This window comes from Solanum pennellii, chromosome 4, assembly GCF_001406875.1.
Source record: "Solanum pennellii chromosome 4, SPENNV200".
Taxonomy (NCBI): Eukaryota; Viridiplantae; Streptophyta; class Magnoliopsida; order Solanales; family Solanaceae; genus Solanum; species Solanum pennellii.
The window spans coordinates 47393529-47413286 of record NC_028640.1 but is presented as its reverse complement, the minus strand read 5'-3'; positions in this window follow the sequence as shown (position 1 = coordinate 47413286).

Sequence of the window (19758 nt, the reverse complement as noted above, 5' to 3'; positions counted from 1 at the left end):
CATCCCGAATTACATCTTTCTAAATATGAATTCTCTTATGGTAGACCAATTTAGGAACAGTCACACTACTGACAAACCTAATTATTTTGATCATGTTAATTCATACACCAAATACATATATGATGCTACAATGATTCACAATATGTCAAGAATGATAAATATTAATGTATCATCCATATCGATGATCACTATAAGTATTTGATACACCTTAAATAATACATTTTTGTGTATCCTATTCACATCACTAGTCTGATATGTTTTATAAAAATGAGTAATACCCTCAGATTAGAGATACCAAATGTATAATATATCACTTTCTGCTCATGTTTTGTATGTATCACTTACAATCCACTACATTTATTTACTACCTTTTCATGTTTAATAGATAGAAACACATTCACTCATAATGATTCATAACATACCGCTAAAAAATCTGTAGAGATACCAAATACTAAATTAAGTATACACTATTTAAAAATTAGAACTAATCTATATCATGAATATCATATCAATATCAAGTTATCATCATAAACAAAAACAATCATTACCATGTTACATATGCTAATGATAATAATGTAACACAAAATACTAGAAATAAAAAATCAAATACTCTCAAACTTTTTTCTATCAGCTCTCTTTACTTTAAAATTTAAATTGTGCTTTATTTTATATTTCTTCACTAGGAAAATTGTCCGCGCTTCGCCCGACTCCCTTATTTGCAAATTTGGTTGACTTTTTTTTTTGTAGTGTTAGTGTAGTTGTTATATAAGTGTTAAATTTAATATTTTAAGTTACACCTATGTAATATCGGGGCGTATTAGGTTGTTCTGGAGTTTTAAAATGTCGTTGCTTGAATGAGTTATTCACATCCTGGTGAGTAGGGGTAGGTAGCATATAACTTTAAGTGAAAAAATGTTGATCGACATATGGCACATAAACAACACAACATTTATAGACATGTACATATTTAGTATGGGAAGTTTTTTTGGCAATAGATAAAACCTAATCCGCTACCATAACTGACATCAACAACATATGATATACAATTAGGCACTGTTGGACATGTAACGTTTGGCAAATAACAAAATAGACATTACTTGATAAAACTAATAATATTAACGTCCGTAGAATAGAAAAATACTCCACTTTGTCGTTTATATGGTGTCGAAATCACTCTCTTCGTTGTCGTCTATGAATAATTTTCTTCACTTCTTAGACATTCTCGAATAAAATCTTCTGTTTGAAATTGAAGTTCATTAGGTATTTCTTTTGAGTATTCTGTGTTTGATCCTCCCGCATTACAATCTATTATTTCAGTTTAATCTTCTACTTTCTCTTTTCCTGTACGTACAAGTAATTAATGATGATGTATGTTAAACAGATTGTCCGGAAGATGAATGATATACCTATCAAGATAATATGTATTAGAAGCTCAATAATATTGTAGCACTTTGCCTTTTTGTCTTTGTTTATGCGGTGTTGCATTATAATTCTTCATCTGGCACATGCACTTTTTTGACTGTATAGTTTTACCACCCCTATTTCACATTTAAATTGCTCAATTTAAGTTTGAAGAACAAGTCCATCCTGGATAGACTACAAATATGGGACGGTACATCAGTCTCACTTTCAAAAATATATTAACTAACTTGTGAGCAAAAGTATCAAGAAGTTTCTCCACAACCCCATCAAGGACCAAAGCAGTCTTCCCACCAATGTCCTTGACCTCTATGTGTATCTTAAACCTATGTATGCGTAAAACATCGTTAGAGTTCCTTTGAATATAAGTTGTGGCTACAATGTTAGTTGCTTTCTTACCTATCATATGAAAAATTGAAGGTATATGTGTATATCCATATATATATATATATATATATATATATATATATAAAACAGTAGCATACTGATTCAAGCCTTGTGCTAATGATGTGAAGGGTTAATTATAGTACTTACCTCTATGTCCTTACCCTAGTTAGAATCTACTAACTCTACAAAAGTCAACCAATTTTAAAACATAGCTTCTGCAATGGGAACGTTACTCGCATTTTCATTCTCAATAGTATGTACATCAACTGACTTCTTTGAGAACTTATGAAGCAACGGGGTGATGTTGTCCATTTTAAGACTAATATAAATTTTGCTTGTTGCGGTTGTGGCAAAAGTCAGTTCACCTATTATGAAAAAAACTAAATTAAATGTCAATGTCCTAGATATGTGACTATTAAGAGTTTCCAGTAAGTTGAGAAGAAATAGTTACCTCCGAATTCATTTAGAGTAGTAGTAGTAATGATCAAAATATATGGTCCCAAGTGGATGGGATATACGTAAGGGTAAAATACATTACCCTGATCCACCCACAAAGTTATTCTTGCTTTGATAGTCATGTCCAAACAAAAAGAGAACTATATGTAGCTTCTTTTGGATGAATGAATTTGAATGTAATATAATTGAGATAAGAATATTACGGATCAGTAAGACTGTGTATGTCGCGTTTCTTCCACTTTGAACTCTTACTCTACATATAACCGATTCCAAGTAAGCATTAAACTACATCTACAAGTTAAGCAGGGATATTATTTACTGTATACGTTGGAGATCGTGTGTAACATAAATGGCAAGAATGGATGTGTCTGATAGGACGATGTTGTTGTTGACCCTAGAGCGAATCATTACTGCTTGGATACCATTTACAGGGATTTGAACAATATCATCTTGTAGTTTTTGGATGGAAGTTATCAAGAAGAATGTTATTTAAAAGTTTTAATACACTAATATGTATTCACTAGTTGTTTCTGAAACTTTGAAGTTTCTCATAATGATTGCATAATCTTTGCCCAACTTTTCTCGAAACTTGTTAATTTGATTCTTACAGATTACCGTGTTCGTTAAAGTCCCCTGTTAGAAGTAAATGTGCAAGAAAGTTTTGAATAACCAAATTCATAATGTTGTATAAACGGAATATGAACGATGCAGTACCTTCTCGAAAAGGGAGTAAAACTTATTGTTTCCAATTCTTAAAAGGCGTCGCTCCGCATATAAGTTGTGTCTCTGTTGAGACGGTGTGATTGTTGGGGCTGAGGCAACACTATAGTGTTGGGGTTGTTTTGGTTCAAATGTAGTTGAATGTTGGGGTTCTTAATGGAATGGGTATTATTGGGAATATTTTAAATTAAAAGGGTTTTCTGGATGGTGGTAAAGCCACTTAGGCGGCACTAAGGTTTTCCGATATATATATAGTAGTTTTTCGGAAAGTGCGTTGCAAATTTTTCCCATACAATTACATAAAATTTAATTTTTCTATAGAAAATGTTGAAATTAAAAATAATTACTTTTATCCATTTATATTTTATTCATTCAATAAAATTCATAGTAATCGAATAGTACATTGAACATCAAGCAAAAAATATGGAAAACTAATTAAGATACTACAGATTCTAATAATATGAATATATCTATTTGAATTATCCTAAATAATATCTAGTTATCCTCCATAACAATTTTCTAAGGAGCAAAAATCGACTGTAAGCAAAATAAATAAAAGAAAAATGTGATTATTATTAATGAAACGTTGTGACTACAATTCCGTTGTTCTCTTGATTCTCTCTCCTATGTTTCTCCGTGATTCGAGAGCCTTCAATAAAGTATTTCTCGAATTGTTTGATGATGTAGACCTCTTTGAGATATTGTGTATCTCCGGGACGTCCGAAAGCGCTTCGTCGTTTCAAGTAGATCTCCGTGAAAAACTCTGTTGACCACTCCTTCGAAGGGCTCTGACGTAGATGTTGTAGATTTCTCCAATTTGCTTAATTCTTTTCGAAGAGTTTTCTTGATTCCCCTAGAATGTCATGTACATCCCCTATTTATAGTTGTAGGGAGTGGACAAGGTTGCATATGATTGGCTAAAGGATGTCATTTTGACACTTGACGCATTGTGATTCATTCTTGTATTTGACAGGGACTACCACCTCATTTCGACATGTGTCGTCACTTTGTTTGTTACGGATGGCTAGTAACTGTGACACGTGGCATGGGTTTGGGATTCAAGTTGAAATAGACCTCGGATTTGAATTTAATTAGATGGACTTATTCATTTGTAAAGCCCAAATTAGTTATTCATTCCAAATGAACATGGATTTCATTCAAATTTTGTATGAATTTGAATCTATAGAATTTATGTGTCTACAAATGTCCCTTACTTCGAGACTTGTCAACGTGGAGGCTTGCCGAAGTTTGGCGAAAGGACTTGAAGTAGTCATGAATGTGTTTTCCTTTTTTTTTTTTGAGACTTGTCAACGTGTAGGCTTGCCGAATTTGACAAAGAAAGTTTATATCTTCATGAATATGTATTCATTTTGTTCGAGATTTTTAAAGTGAGTTTAGTCATTTTCGAACGACCATAACTTCTAACTTAGGAGGTGCTTTAGTGATTTATTTATATGAATAGAGATCACGTTGGAATATCTTTAAAACGATGCTAAGTTTGAAAACTTTTGAGGTCGTATGAGGGAGATATGACTTTAAGAAGTTGGGTTGTTGGCCAGAGGAAATCCTAAATCTGGATTTGTTAAGGGTGTTTTGGTCTTTTCCTAAATCAATTATTAATTTCGTCTTAAGGGTAATAAATTGTGGTCTAAGCTGATCCCAATAAGTTTTAACAATTAGAAAATAAGTTAGGGCTTTGAAAGAAAGGAGAAAAGAGGTGAATGGAGAAGATGACGCAAGAACGCGAAGAATTCATTGTGTGGATTTCACAGGGTGATCCCTTTGAGGTATTTCGGATACTTTGTGTTGGGTTACTTCACCCACACATCATTTTGTTTCAGTTCAGCAAAATAGAGGATTTATTTCATGTTAGGAGTTAAGTTCTTGAAAGAACGTTGGATTTCTTGTTGATTGGATTGTTGGCGGTCATTGTTGATTAGATACTTGTTAATTCAAGTTATTTTGAGTTGAATTTAGTAGTTATTGATAGTATCAATGGTCCCAATCGTTTAGTGAAAGATATATGATGTTTTGGAGAGTGTAGAGATGGAAAACAAGTTGAAAAATTTGTTTGACGCACCAGGTAGAGAAAGGCGCGACGCGCCTGCAATGCACCAGAAATTTGACTTAGTCAACGAAGGCCTCGCGTGGCATGCCACTAGTGCGCCAGAATCAGGCCTCAATAAACTAATGCTGGCGCGGCGCGCCACCATTACGCTCGACCCGACCTTTTTCGTCCAGTTTTTGTTGTTTAGCCCTTTAAGGTCCTTCCAAGGTACATCCTCCAATGAATTCTATTCACTTCAAATGATCTCTAAATACCTAGAAATCATCCAGGAACTCAAACTTAAAACATGAATCCATAATCCATTAAAGGAAAGTTAATATGAATGTCAAGGAATTAAGAGTCAAGTCAAAAGTTAAGAAGAAGTTGAATTATTAAATTTTTTCAAGAGTCTTATTTAAACATTTTAAGTTTTTTTTAAGACTCAAGTTTCAAGTCAAGAAAGATTAAGGAGTTGAGTTAAATTCTCAGAAGTTATAAGGTAACTATGTATTCAAAGAGTTAAGTTTCAATTAAGCAAAGAGTATAAATTTGAGTTCAGTTCTCAAGAGTTATAAGGGAACTAAGCACCTCAGATCTTAAACTAAATTGTTTTCAAACTTTTGAGAATTAAAGGAAGCTAGACGTTCACAGAGCCTATGGATAGTTTTAATAGAAGAAAGAGGAAATTATCATTTCCAAAAGATCTTTTTAGAAACTATGTTTTGACAACTAATCTCAAATAACAGAATCAGTATGTTTTAAAAAACATAAGAGCCAATATATATATATATATATATATATATATATATATATATATATGTATATGTGTATGTGTGTGTTTGTGTGTGTGTGTGTATTGGAAATATATATATATATATAATGGAAGTAGTATTGAGCACTGATGTAGGGATACGAGTTTAGAGTAACTCAAGTCTTCATGTAAACCATGTAGCCATCATTGGTAGAAAAGGATCATACTTTTTAGATGAACCCTTTTTATAGTTTACTAGTGGATTCAGTAGGCAGGTCAAGCCTATATGCTGGCAAAGTTAGGATGGTCGGGCAGTCTGGGCCGAGTATCGTTATATCATCACTATAGCTTTTAAGTGATGGTTGTCTATTAGAGAATATCCCATAGAAGTATTGTATTTTTATATACATCAATACTTTTTATTTTTACATACACCTCAGATATTATTTGTATACATTCAGAGTTTACAACATACTTTTAGTTATTTTCTCTTTATTTTGCAATCACTTTTAAACTGTGTATTTAGAATATGAGTAAGTAGATCATGATTTTAGCGAGCCAAAGTAAGTGTTCTTTCTTACTCCTTTGCAAGCGTAAGTGTTATTTAACTTTAAACTCGCATACTAGTACATTCGATGTACTAATACAAATTAGCCTGCATCGTTTCATTATACAGACGCAGGTAACCAGGATCAGCACGCAGTGCACCGTTGGTTCTGTTAGCACTCCACAATCACTTGGTGAGCCTCCCGTCTTTCCGGAGGAGAGCCCTTTTATTCATTTTCTGGATTAGTAGTTTAGATGACAATTAATTTACTTGTTTTGACACAAGTGTCATTTTGGCCAAATAAATTTATGAAGTATTTTTTATTAAATATGATTATTTCTTGTTAAAATTGAGTTTAGTCTTCCGCTGAGTTAAGTAAGCCAGGCCAAGAGTTTGTTTGGGGCCGGAAATGGTCTCCGAATGCCGGCCACGTCTAGGGTGTAGGTATATATAAAGTCGTTCAACATGACACTGGAAATTCCTCCAGACTCTCCAATTATTTCACTTTATCAATCGATACTATTGCTATCAAGAATTTAGGTGCCCTTTGTTTGAAGCCATACACAAACCCCACTGCAAATTCCTACTAAATATCCCAATTTCTTCATAATATCACGGTTTTCCAGTTTTCTTCCCTTAAATGTAAGTTCTACCGACGGATATAGAAGACAAGTTACAAATAAACTTAATTTTTTATTAAGAAAATCAATAATGGGTACTGATATCTGCCGTATATAAATAACCTTCAATCACAAGTCGCCTTTTGTATTACTACTTTTACTGTCGTTTATAATTATCCTTCAACAAAACCTTGCCTTTTGAATTGCTGACCTAATTAGTTAATGTTTTCAGGAAGCCTAATTAAGTTAGTTAAGAACATATATAAGGACCCTAACCTAATTAGACTAACCTAAGCTCTCATAGTTCACAAACCAAAATTCTCTTCCTTCTCTCCTCTTTCTCTGTCTAGTTGAAGAACTCCATTGAAGACCAAGATAGGGGTGGGTTTAAGGACTGAAAAGGGTAGAATTTCTTCATCAATTTTTAAGGTATGCTATTTCTTTAACCTTTGAGACCTCTTCCCTCAAAGGGTTCCATCAAATTGACCTATCATGCTATTTCTTGATTAATTGATCTATATTATGACTTTTACATAAGTCTCTTATCTTAAACTTTGAACTAGAAATCGATTGTGATGTAGTGATTCAATTAACCTTTTTATCATGTTGGTTATTGTTGTGTGATGATATTATACCCTTATTGGGTTTAGTTAAGTGTTGATGGTAAGACCTTGATGATGGATTATGAAGAAGGCTTGGTAATTCTTGTGATCCCTACTCTTTGCTTCAATAATGGATAATTGTGGTTAAGTGATGATGTGGTACTGAAGTATGTCTGATGTTAAGATTGATAGGGTAGGTATGATGTTAAATTGAAATGTCTTGACTATGCTTTGTGAGGTGTTGTCTAAGATTTAAATATTATAAGGATGGTGATAACTTACTAATGTGTCTTATCATGATGTGAATATGTTAAAGTGCTTAGTTCACTTATATTGATTGTAATGAAAGGACAATACTCATGCAATTCTTAATGAGCTATGATGATGAGTAATTGATATAAAGGATAGAACCTATGACCTACATTAAGCTATGATTATTAATAAAGGTACTAGAGAAATTTGAAAAAGGGAATCTAACTTAGCACTGAGTGAACTAGAGTGAGGAGTGTCCTTTCCCACATGGAGAAGGTAGGATCACTTATGTGCTCTTGATATTTGAGACTCCAATGCATGCATAATAAGGAGGGTCCCACCTATATCTCCTAGTTCTTCATCTATGTTGCCCCCCATAGGAATACTAGCTAGTGGATCCACGAAGTTGCAATATTCATGTTTTGGTACTATCTTGGTAAGTAGTATGATATTATGTACTCTTAATTTTATATTATTTGAAGTTGGACATTGGTTATGGTTCTTGCCAGGTTTACATGATTAGGTAAGGTTATAGGGCTTTGCTTAGTCATTCCACAAGTGTATTAAAAAGGGTGATTAGTAATGGTCTTGCTTTAATTATGTTGAAATATACTCTTATATATATATATATATATATATATATATATATATATCTACGTGTAATAAAATTAGAAGACTAAGTAATCTTCCCATATGAAGGGTCTATGTATGCTCGATATAACTTTTATGTGTATATAGAGGTCTATGTAAACCTCCATGTAGTAGTAATGAAAAATTTTAAAAATTTCCGCATTTTAACCTATAAATGTATTGACGTAGGCTAAGAGGGTAGTATTTGTCCTCAGAGAGGACGACGACGCCGGTTACGTCAAGGAGTGCTCCTAGGATATGACATTTGTACAAACTCTATGAATAAAAATACACTTTTTCAATATTTAGACTTTTAACCTAAGTTGATCAAACTTAGAGCAAAAGAAGAGAATATTCGACAATTTCCTCTTAAGAACAAGTAGGAGGTTCTCTTCAGTTCCATCCCCAAAATTGAAGTATTTCTCCATAGATTTCATCACTGGTATGTGGGATTGAACTAGTACGTTCCTTTCATCCACTAGGTCCTTAGAATTCAGTCAGATTCTTGATCCTTGATTTCTTGTTTAGATCTAGAGTTTCTAAAACCTTGAAGTATTATTGTGATATAGCTGTTATAATGTTCCTTATAAGATTATCATGTTTTTTCATGAAATTGTTGATAAGTTATTTGCAAGAAATTTAGAACCATACTATTGTAGATTCTCTTAGTTTATCAATAACAATTGCTAGGTTAGTTGAACAATTAAGCATGCCTCAGATTTTGAATGTTCATTGTCAGTACTTAAATGTTGCATTCTCATTTCCAATAAATTTAGTTATATTGTGTCATACACATTCCAATTTGGAGTAGGCTTAGCATTGAGTTAGATTAGGGTTCAGCGTACCCTCATAGTCTCAAAACTACATGCCCTTGTAGAAGTATAAATCCCCTCATTGGACATCAAATTTAGCGATCATACGAGTAATGCCTTTATACTCTGGAATGGAAATGCATATTAGGTCCTCTCAATGGGGAGCATACATCGGACTCCATGTTTAGCTCATTTTATTTGAGGTCGGTTAATAGTGGCTCCCACAATCAGACTCTAGTGCATTTGACTAGGTTTTCAATATTTTAGTATTCAGTCTAAGAATTTTAATAATTAGTATTTCCTCATTAAATTCAGATCAGTTCATTTCAATGTATTTCAGTATTTACATTATGTTCAGATGCGTCATTTCTCAGTTATCCTTATTCAACTTACATATTTTTTTCTATTATATTCTTATCTCGCATTCTCCGTACATTCCAAGTACTGACGCATACTCAAAGCTACATCTTTTAATGATGCATGTTAAGGCACTCAGCATTCTGATCACACATATATTTGGTTCCCGATCCATACTCAGCAGCATTAGGGGTGAGTCCGCACATTTTGAGGACAATAGACATGTTTTCCATTTCAGTCTTTTATTTCTTTTTCAGTTTTTCCTGGGACATGTACCAACAAATCGAGTTAGTTAGAGACTTTGCTAGATATAGTTTTATATTCAGCTTTAGCATTTGAGTGATTGTTTAGTATCACTTTACATTTAGAAGTTTATTATATAGTCAGATTTGTATGGGTATTTCCCATCTATCAGTTATCTCATAATATAAGTTGTTGCATAGTATCATGTGTTCAGTATTTATAGTATGCTTATGATATGCCAGCTCATGGTTAGCTTGGGGTCACTCGTTATCCTAGATCCCGTGTTTACGCCAAGGGGATAGCCGCAACGCGTGTCACTTTTCCATCAATACACACAAAGATTCATGAATAAAATTGGTAAATCTTATTTTTCTTGGTTTTACTAAGACAAAATGTCTTATGAATTTTTTTTTAGAAAGAACCAAATAGAGATCATTAATTTAGTGATAGATACTACTGTATTGAATTAGCTATGGGATTTGTCAGTAATCCTAACTAATCCATCACTAAAAACCTCCTTGCTAATTCATGTTTTTTTTTTGCGCTAATCCATAACTAAAAAAATTATCATGAAATTTTATTGTTTAGCTATGAAATTTCATCCATATTAATTCCTTATTTCCAAGTATGTTAATATACTCTTAGACCAATATCTCATCAAGGATGAACGACAACATTAAGATCAATATATACTCCTAAAAAAATTATCTAGTTAATTTGATAAATTTTCATATAATTATGACCTTCCCACTAATATCATATAACTACGGAAATTTCGTGAAAAATTTATCCGTAAATGCTTACCTAATTAACTTACACAATGTCATGTAGCCGAAAAATCCAACTTTAACTTTTCCCTTTACATAAATAATCTAACAGTTTTTGTTTACTCATTTTTTCTTGTGTACTTGAGACTCTGTTTTCATTATATCTTTAAATTGAGCTTAGAGACTGCAATCTAATCTTATAGTTCAAATATAACTATTCTTAAGCTACGTAAATGTTTAAATACTAATCCTAAACTTTAGGCTCTAAACCCTGCATGTTCTTTTTATCATGAATTTTGGTTATTTTTATCTGACTTGAATCATCATAAAGTCTAACTTATGTGAAAGAGAGAGACATTACTTACTTGGAATTGGATCAATAGGCTCAGAGGTACACTCCTTATCCGTTGGAAGAGAATCCGCTATTTGACAAATATATTGATCTAGTCACGTAACAAAATAAAAAAAGGGATTCTCTTGAAGTATGAATTATTATGATCATGAATCCCCCTTTTATTTGTTATGAGACTAGAGAGAAATTTCTCTTGCACTAGGGACTAGAAAGTCATCTCTCTCTCCTTCACTTAAAACACAACCTATCATGATTCAAGTCAGACAAAAAATATTTAAACTTAATGATAAAAAGACCATGTAAGGTGTAGAGCCTTAAGTCTCGGATTAGTATTTCATCATTTATGTAGCTTGATAATGATTATATTAATAGAAGATTGAATTATATTAATGATGTAGGTTCGATCCTCAGCATTCAGATCACGCATAGATCAATTCCCAATCCATACTCAACATCATAAGTGGTGAGTCCTCATACATTGGGGATAATGGACATGTTTATTTCTCTTTTAGTTGTGATGATGACATGTCCCAACAACTCTATTTAGTTAGAGACTTGTTTAAACATAGAGATTTAGCTTTAGCATTTAACACTTAGAATTTCAATCTATATTCAGATCAGTATTGGGTATTTGCAATCTTCCAATTATCTCATGATTTAAGCTTCTGCATAGTATCTTCTTTTTAGTTGTTTTAGTATGCTTAAAATATGTATGTTCAGGGTTAGCTTGGGGTCGCCCGTGATCCTAGGGCTCATGTTTATGCCAAGGGGTATAGGCCTTAGGGCGTTGCATCTGTCCCATCAATGCACACAAAGATTCATGAATAAAATTGGTTAATCTTATTATTTCTTCTTTTTACTAAGATAAAATGCCTTCGGAACTAATTTTTGGAAAGAACCGAATAGAGATCATTAATTTAGTGATCGATACAACTAAAAACATTAAATAGCCACATTAAGTGTAATTTATAAGGTAAAAGACACCTATTAAGATAAATTCAACAAACATAAAAAAAGAGAGAGGAGGAAATAGGCGACCAAAACCCTTCCAAGAATGCAACACATTTTCTTCAGTTTTTGCCCCAAAATTGAAGGATTTCTTCATAGATTTCGTCACCAAGTAATGGGATATCACTAGAGGGTTCCTTTCACCGACTAGGTCCCTAGAATTTAGTTAGATTCTTGATTTATGTATCTTGCTTAAACCTAAAGTTTGTAAAACCTTAGATATTAGTTTTGATTTAGTTATTAGAATATTCCTAATTAGAATATCTTGTTTTTGTGGAATCTTTGCTTACTTTTTTGCATGAAACTCATAACCCTAGTTGTGTAGATTCTTTTAGTTTATGAGTGATACATGCAAGGTCAATTAAAAAACTATACATGCATCGTTTTTTGAATGACATTATCAGTTTATCATTTCTATATTCTCAGATTTTCATGTTAGTATTTGAGCTATTCATTGTTTCAGTTATGTGTGTTAGATATACATATTCAGTTTGGAGTACGCTTAGAACCGAGTGGACTAGGTTTTAGTATACCCTCATAGTCCCAGAACTGCATACCTCCGTAGGCTAAGTCCTCTCTATGGGCATTAGTTTTAGTGATCACGCCTAAACGCCTCTATACCCCTGGCAAGGTATATCGGTTCCTTCAATGTGGTGTGTGCATTTGACATCATGGATAACTCATGTGGTGGTTCTGTCGGTTATTAATGGCTCCCATAGTCAGACTCAAATGTGTTTGACCAGTTTTTCAGTTATACTTCAATATTCAGTCTCATCATGTTCTGCATGGAATATTTCATGTGTAATCCTTATTGAATAATTTTTCCTAATTTCAAATCAAAAGTACTAATGTACTAAGAATGGAAGCTATAATAACATCATTAGAGTATCTCAAATAGTTAGTCAACATAAGACATAATCGTAATTTGATACTTCAACCATATGTCTTTTATACTCAAGTGAACTACGTCCCAAGCCACCTCCACGTATACTTGTGCAAGTCAAAGGTAGCATCCCATACTACTACCAAAGCAAAGCACCTCTTTGTAATTCTTGGTCATAGACCTCATTCATACTTAAGTAGAGCACTATGCCCCTAGGTCACCTCAAGGCACACTTGTGCAATGCATGTAGGGTATCCTATTCTACTTCACACATTTAGCATATCTTGAAGTCACCTAATCATGTTTTACATCCTCTTAAGTGTCGTAAGGACCTAATTTCATATTTAACAAGGAACTATAATCTCAATTCAATCTTAACATGGAAGGCAACTATAGCCACTACCCAAGCTAGCCATACTTCATAAGAGGACATTTCATAAGTAGCTTCAACTCATACTTGTGTCATGTATGAATGACATACCATTCTTCCATTCACGCTAAATATTCATTAGGCTAGCTTACTCAATGCTAACTATCTTTCATACTAGTCTATCAAGAATAGCATACTTTCATACTAGACATAAATATTATGGAAAATATAATATCATGAGATCCAACTATCATACGAAGGTTATAAAAATACCCACCTAGCCACCATGCATCCACTCATCAATATGTACTTTATCTGTAGGGTATTATAATTCACCTAAGCTACCATGAGTAGTCTAACACAACCTATACTATGAATTGCACCTTTAGTGCAAGCCAAGGTACAATTAGGATAGTATAAGTCATCTATCCTAAAACTACCATGAAATGCTTTTGGCCTAACCAAGTCAAGCTATCATAAGGCATTCTAATCATGCTACTTTAAGTTATTCTTAGGATAGTTTCATTCCTCAATTCCAAGATACAATGGGAAAAACCATCCCCAATCTTCCATGAGATGTACTATCTTAAGCTACAACGAGATTTACTATCTCAAGTTACCATGAGACTTACCATCTCAAGCTTGCAACCTTGGTCTTATAACTTTCTTTGATGCATTTTAGGTTATTACGTAAACCTAGAATCCTTCTATGTGAGAGAACTTGCTTCTCTTAATTTGTTCATATCTAAGTGTATAAGAGAAAGAGAATACTTGGTCAAGATCACATAAATTTAATATGTGATATCACAAAAATAGAGATTTGGGGGTAAAGTCAATATGAGGAGATATGTATTGATTATTATCCTTCTCTTAAACACTTATATATGAACAAGCTAGGAGAAGCATGTTTTCTCATATAGAAGGATTCTAGGTTGACCTAATAACCTAAAATGAATCAAAGAAAGTTATAATGTAATAGCTTGATGTTGAGACTTGTGTTTCCTTCATGTAGATCTTGGCTTATTAAAATAAGACCAAGGTTGGATGCTTGAGATCGTATGTCTCATGGTAGCTTGAGATAGTAAATCTCATAGTAGCTTGAGATAGTAAATCTCACAGAATCTTGGGGATGGTGATTCCCATGGTATCTTGGGATTGATAAATGAATTCTCCTCAAGACAGCTTGAATAAGCATGATTATATTGCCTTACAATAACTTTACTTGGTTAGGCCAAAACCATTTCATGGTAGATTTAGGATAGATGACTTATACTCTCCTAATGGTAGCTTGGATTGCATGCAAGGTGAAATTCATCTAATAATTGAGTTAGATTACTCATCGAATCTTAGGGTTAGGAATTATACGCCAATATGGATAGATTACGTATCTATGAGTGGGTGCATAGTTGCTAGGTGGGTATACATACAACCTTCCTATGATAGCTTTGATCGTATGATATGATGTTTTCCATGGTAATTAGGTCTAGTATGATAGTATGATATTGTGGATAGACTAGTATGAAATATAGTTAACATTGATTAATATAGCCTATATGAGTACTTAGTGTGAATGGTAGAATGGGATGTCATTCATACATGGCACAAGTATGACCTGAAGCTACTTATGAAATATCCTCTTATGAAGTACGCCTACCATGGGTAGTGGCTATTGTTTCCTTCCATTTTATGATTGACTTAAGATTATAGTTGCTTGTCGAATATTAAAGTAGGCACTTAGTGACACTTCTAAGGGGGTAACACGTGGATAGGGTGACTTCACTACATGATTAGTGTGTGAGGAAGAATAGGATGCCCCACATGCATTTGACAAGTGTGCCTTGAGGTTTCCTAGGGGTATAGTGCTCTACATAAATATGAAGGTGGGATATCACCAATAATAACGAAAGAGATGTACTCAGCTTAAGTAGTAGTATGGTATACTACCTTAGCCTTGCACAAGTATACTTAATGGTGGCTTGGGACGTAGTTCACTTGAGTATACAGGACAAATGGTTGAAGTATGAAATTATGATTATGTCTTATGTTGACTTTATATGATATGCTTCTAATGTTATTACCTCTTATGCTTATGTCTTATGTTGTCTAACCATTTGAGATGCTCCTATAATGTTATGTTAGCTTCCATACTTAGTACCTTTGTACTAACGCATATTGCCTACATTCTAACCAAATGTAGGGTTGGATCTTAATTTGAGTTTCTCTTTGAGGGTAGAGTTTCAAGAATTTAGAAGATTGAAGATCTTTGTGAGTCCTCGGGTCTATTAGGACAATATCCATTTACATTCATACCATTTACTTTTATGTTTTAAACTTTATGTGGGATGTGTCCCATGACTTTATTCATATCATTCATAGATGGTTTGAGACAATAATGTTAGAAAGACTTCCTCCTTTATGAAATACTTTTTTGAGTTATATTTTAAATTCATCCATATTTTCTAATGAATGTGATGAATTAATGCTAAGGGCTTGTATAAGATCTCTTCGAAATCGAATATGCCATGTTACGACTAGGGGGTGCTCTCGAGTCATTACAATATGATATGAGATGTATGATACTAAACAAAATGTACGCGTTACTATCCTTGACTTCTCTTTTGTTGCTAATCCCACTCACTCTAAAGTAGAAAAAATTATTTATTGTGCGTAAACTATAAAGTAAATGTGGATGCGCTGGGTAGGTAGATAGACATTTAATTTTCTCTATATATTTTCGAAATTAATTCACTTTTCTTGATCTCAACCTTTGAGTTATAATGTCATACCCACTAAACGTTTCTTTGATCATCTACTTCCTCCATTAGAAAACCCCTCTTTGGATCATTTTTCTCTCTCTAGTTCAGTAGAAAACATCATTAGTTTCTCTTATAGGCTCATTTTTTATTTTTTACATTTAACTAGATATCATTTTATAAAGATTCAAAATTAATGATCATGACTGGGATATAGGTGAGGTTGTAAGAAGTTAAAATATTAATTAACCTGACAATGTTGTAGCTCCGAAGTTATACTTGGACTTCTTTAAATGTGTTTGGAATTCTTTTGATGACTTTTTTGCTCCTGACATGACTAATTTTAATGGTTTATCTGAAATTTTCTCTTTAGTATTTGATAACTGCTCACTAGGAAAAACCAGATGATCAAGTCATAATCATGAAACAAAATGGTAATCAACTGTTGTAATTACATCCCATTCAACCATATCAATTTATCCAACAAACCTCTTTTCCTCCATCAACAACAACAGTAGTGTGTGTTCCACCAACAACTACAACAACAAAAGAATAAATTGATCTACAACAACTCGATGTAGGGGCTAACAATTATTCTATATTTAATTTTTTCCATGGAGACTCCTTTGATTCAAACTAGAACAAGGTATCCATTCACTTCGTTACATTTTATGTGTGTATATTGATGTATCTTAAGAATGATTAATTAATATAAGATTAAATTTTAGTATAATCTCAATCTAACCAAAGAAAACATGACTATATAATGAAAACACCATCCCAATTAGTAGAAAAGAAAAAAGTGTAAACATGGAGTTATATTATTTTAGCAAAAGGGTCTAGTGAACCCTTGTACTTGTGTCAGTTTGTATTGTGAACTCTTCTACTTATACATTTGTCATCTAGACCCCTGAACCCATCTACACTCAACATTTTAAAAACGTTTTCGGACTTGGCCTCCTATGTGGCAGATACAACCATGGGGTGTGCGATATGCACACCTGATGAGAGTGAAATGTGGTTAAAAGGGTATAATAGCCACATTAGGGTTTTAAAAAGTCTTCTTTCCCATTCACATTTAACACTATTATTGAAAAATTTGAGATATTTCTTGAATCTTTTTTGACCTTCTTTCTCCAAATTTATTGTCCATTTATTTCATCGTTTTAATCCCCTTTCTATGCATTTCCAGTTAATTATTTGCTTATTTTTGTGGTTAATCCTATTGTAGTTTTCTACCTCATCACGAAAGTTGTTTTTCTTAGAATCCTATCATCATGAAACATGTAATTGAGAGTATAAAAATATAATCCCCAAAAATTTCAAGAAAATCAGTATAATCAACTAAAAACTTAAAAATTAAACACAGAGTTAAATAGAAGATGAAATCTAGACTAAACAACATACAAATACAAAAATAAGTCACAAAATTCATATGCATAAACTAAAAATCAAATAAAATCAACAAAAATACTCAAGCAATTTTGTGGGAATGAAGAAAAAAAATGAGAAAGAAAAAATGTAGGTATAGATAGCCTCACATAGATAGATGTCTACGACGTTGTTAACACACTGTGCTTTTTTGTTTTTCATGAAAACAAATATGAATTCCTTGATTGGTTCTAGTGTTTTTTCTTCAATGAAAATAGTAGAAAATGTTGCTAAAAAATTGTACGGAAGATGAAAGAGAAATGAAATAAGATTGTGGGAAAAGTAGTGGGTTTGGTGGCAAAAGGTAAATAAAAATCATAAATGTATTAATTAAATATTATAAAAATGTCAAGATGACATGAAGTGGTATATATATACACGTATCATTTTATAATTATTTTTAAAATTACATGTCACACATTTTTGGTACACTCACAATTAAAGGGTAGAAAAGGTGTTTAATATGTTGAGTATAGCTGGGTTCAAGTATCCAGACGACAAATGAGTAAGTAGAAGGGTTCACAATACAAACTCATACAAGTACAAGCGTCCACCAAACAATTTTACCTAGTATTTTTACATATAATATTATTGTTTAATCTTTTCATTATAATCCTTATATTCCCATATTAAGTGTAATTCTTAAGGCAAAGCACACCTATTAAGAATAATTTTCAAGAGCATAGGGTAAATCACAATTTCAACTTTTGTCCTTTGTGATATTATAAATACTAGTTTCTGGACACGTGCTTTGCACGTGTGTTCCTAGATATGTTAGAATGACTAAAATGCAATGAAAACATATAGTGTGTAAACAACATGCAATGAATAATATAATACAAATTAATTTTTTTAAGCAATCTTCTATAATTTTTAAAATTTTGTTAATAGTTAGCAAACTTTTAATAAATTTACAAATGGATAATTTGAGCTCAAATTAGACTTAAGACTTCATAGAAAACTAAATTAAGATGTCTAATAGAGACGAAAAAAAATAGAAAAAAAAGAGAAGGAAAAAAAATACAATGTATACATTCTTCATACGATGTTGATCAATAATAATGTAAATTAAAAAATAAATACAAAATTAGTACATAATATTTCGAGTTACTATGACTCTTTCTCTCACGCACCTCAATTGTGTGGATTCACGGAACGTGCCACGTTAGACAAAAGGTGCACAAAATTACAAAAAGAATAAGTCCAAGGGGGTTATAGGACCTTAGTTAATTTAAGGTGATCTCTGAAATTTCAGTAATAGTTCAGGGGGTACCTGTACATTTTCCATAAATATACCTTTGCAAGTGTTGAATTGATCTCCAAGAAGATAGAAAACATCAATATGTGAAAACCCATACATGGAAAAAATTTCAAACACCTATCTCGAACTTTGAAAAATTCAACTATTTTTTACAATGAAAAAAGCTTTAAAAATTCACTTAATGTGGAATAGAATTAGTACTTTTGACACACCTTATATACTGAACAAATCACATTCCAAAAAAACCTAAGTGTTTTTATGTATTAACTTCTAAAGTACATTTTGATTTATTCATGAAAATATGTATAAATATGGGTCGATCTATTTTTAATCCAATCCATTGGTTATCTAGTTCATTTTTTAAAATATATGTTTTGGGGTAAGAAAGATGAAATGGGGGAGGGTATTACATTGTGGAGATTTAATCTACACCCGGTGAAAATTTATACAGCCAATCAATTAAGCTACTAAAATTATCTTATACGAATATTGGACATAGGATGAGAAATCAAAAGAAAAAGGAAAACATACTTCTTGGAATTAAAGGTATTATTATTATCGTATATATTCACAAACTACAATATTACTACTCCAAGCATTTGTATTTTTTGCTTTTCTGAGTAAAAGATTATTCAAATTTAAGAAGCAAAAAGATATTTGGTGTGTTTGGTATGAAGAAAAACATTTTTCTTGAAAATATTTTCTAATTTTATCATGTTTGGTTGAGTCAAAAGTTTTGGAAAATATTTTCCAAATAATCTCGTTTTCCTCATATTTAAAGAAAATGACTTCCCTTCTAAACTTAAGGAAATGATTTTCCAAAACTCTCTTCCAACCTCCGCCCAACCCACCAACCCGACCAGCCCCAACCCACACCCTACAAACACTCCACATACCCTACCAGCCACCAACCCACCCCACCCCATCCTACCATCCCCCAACTCATCGTCTACCAGCCCCTCACCCACCCATACACCCTACAAGGCCCCAGCCATCCATACACCCTACCAGCCCCCCAATCCCTAAAAAAAATTTAAGTTCATATTTTAATTTTTCACCCATACCATCTTAAACCCCAACCCCCCCCCCC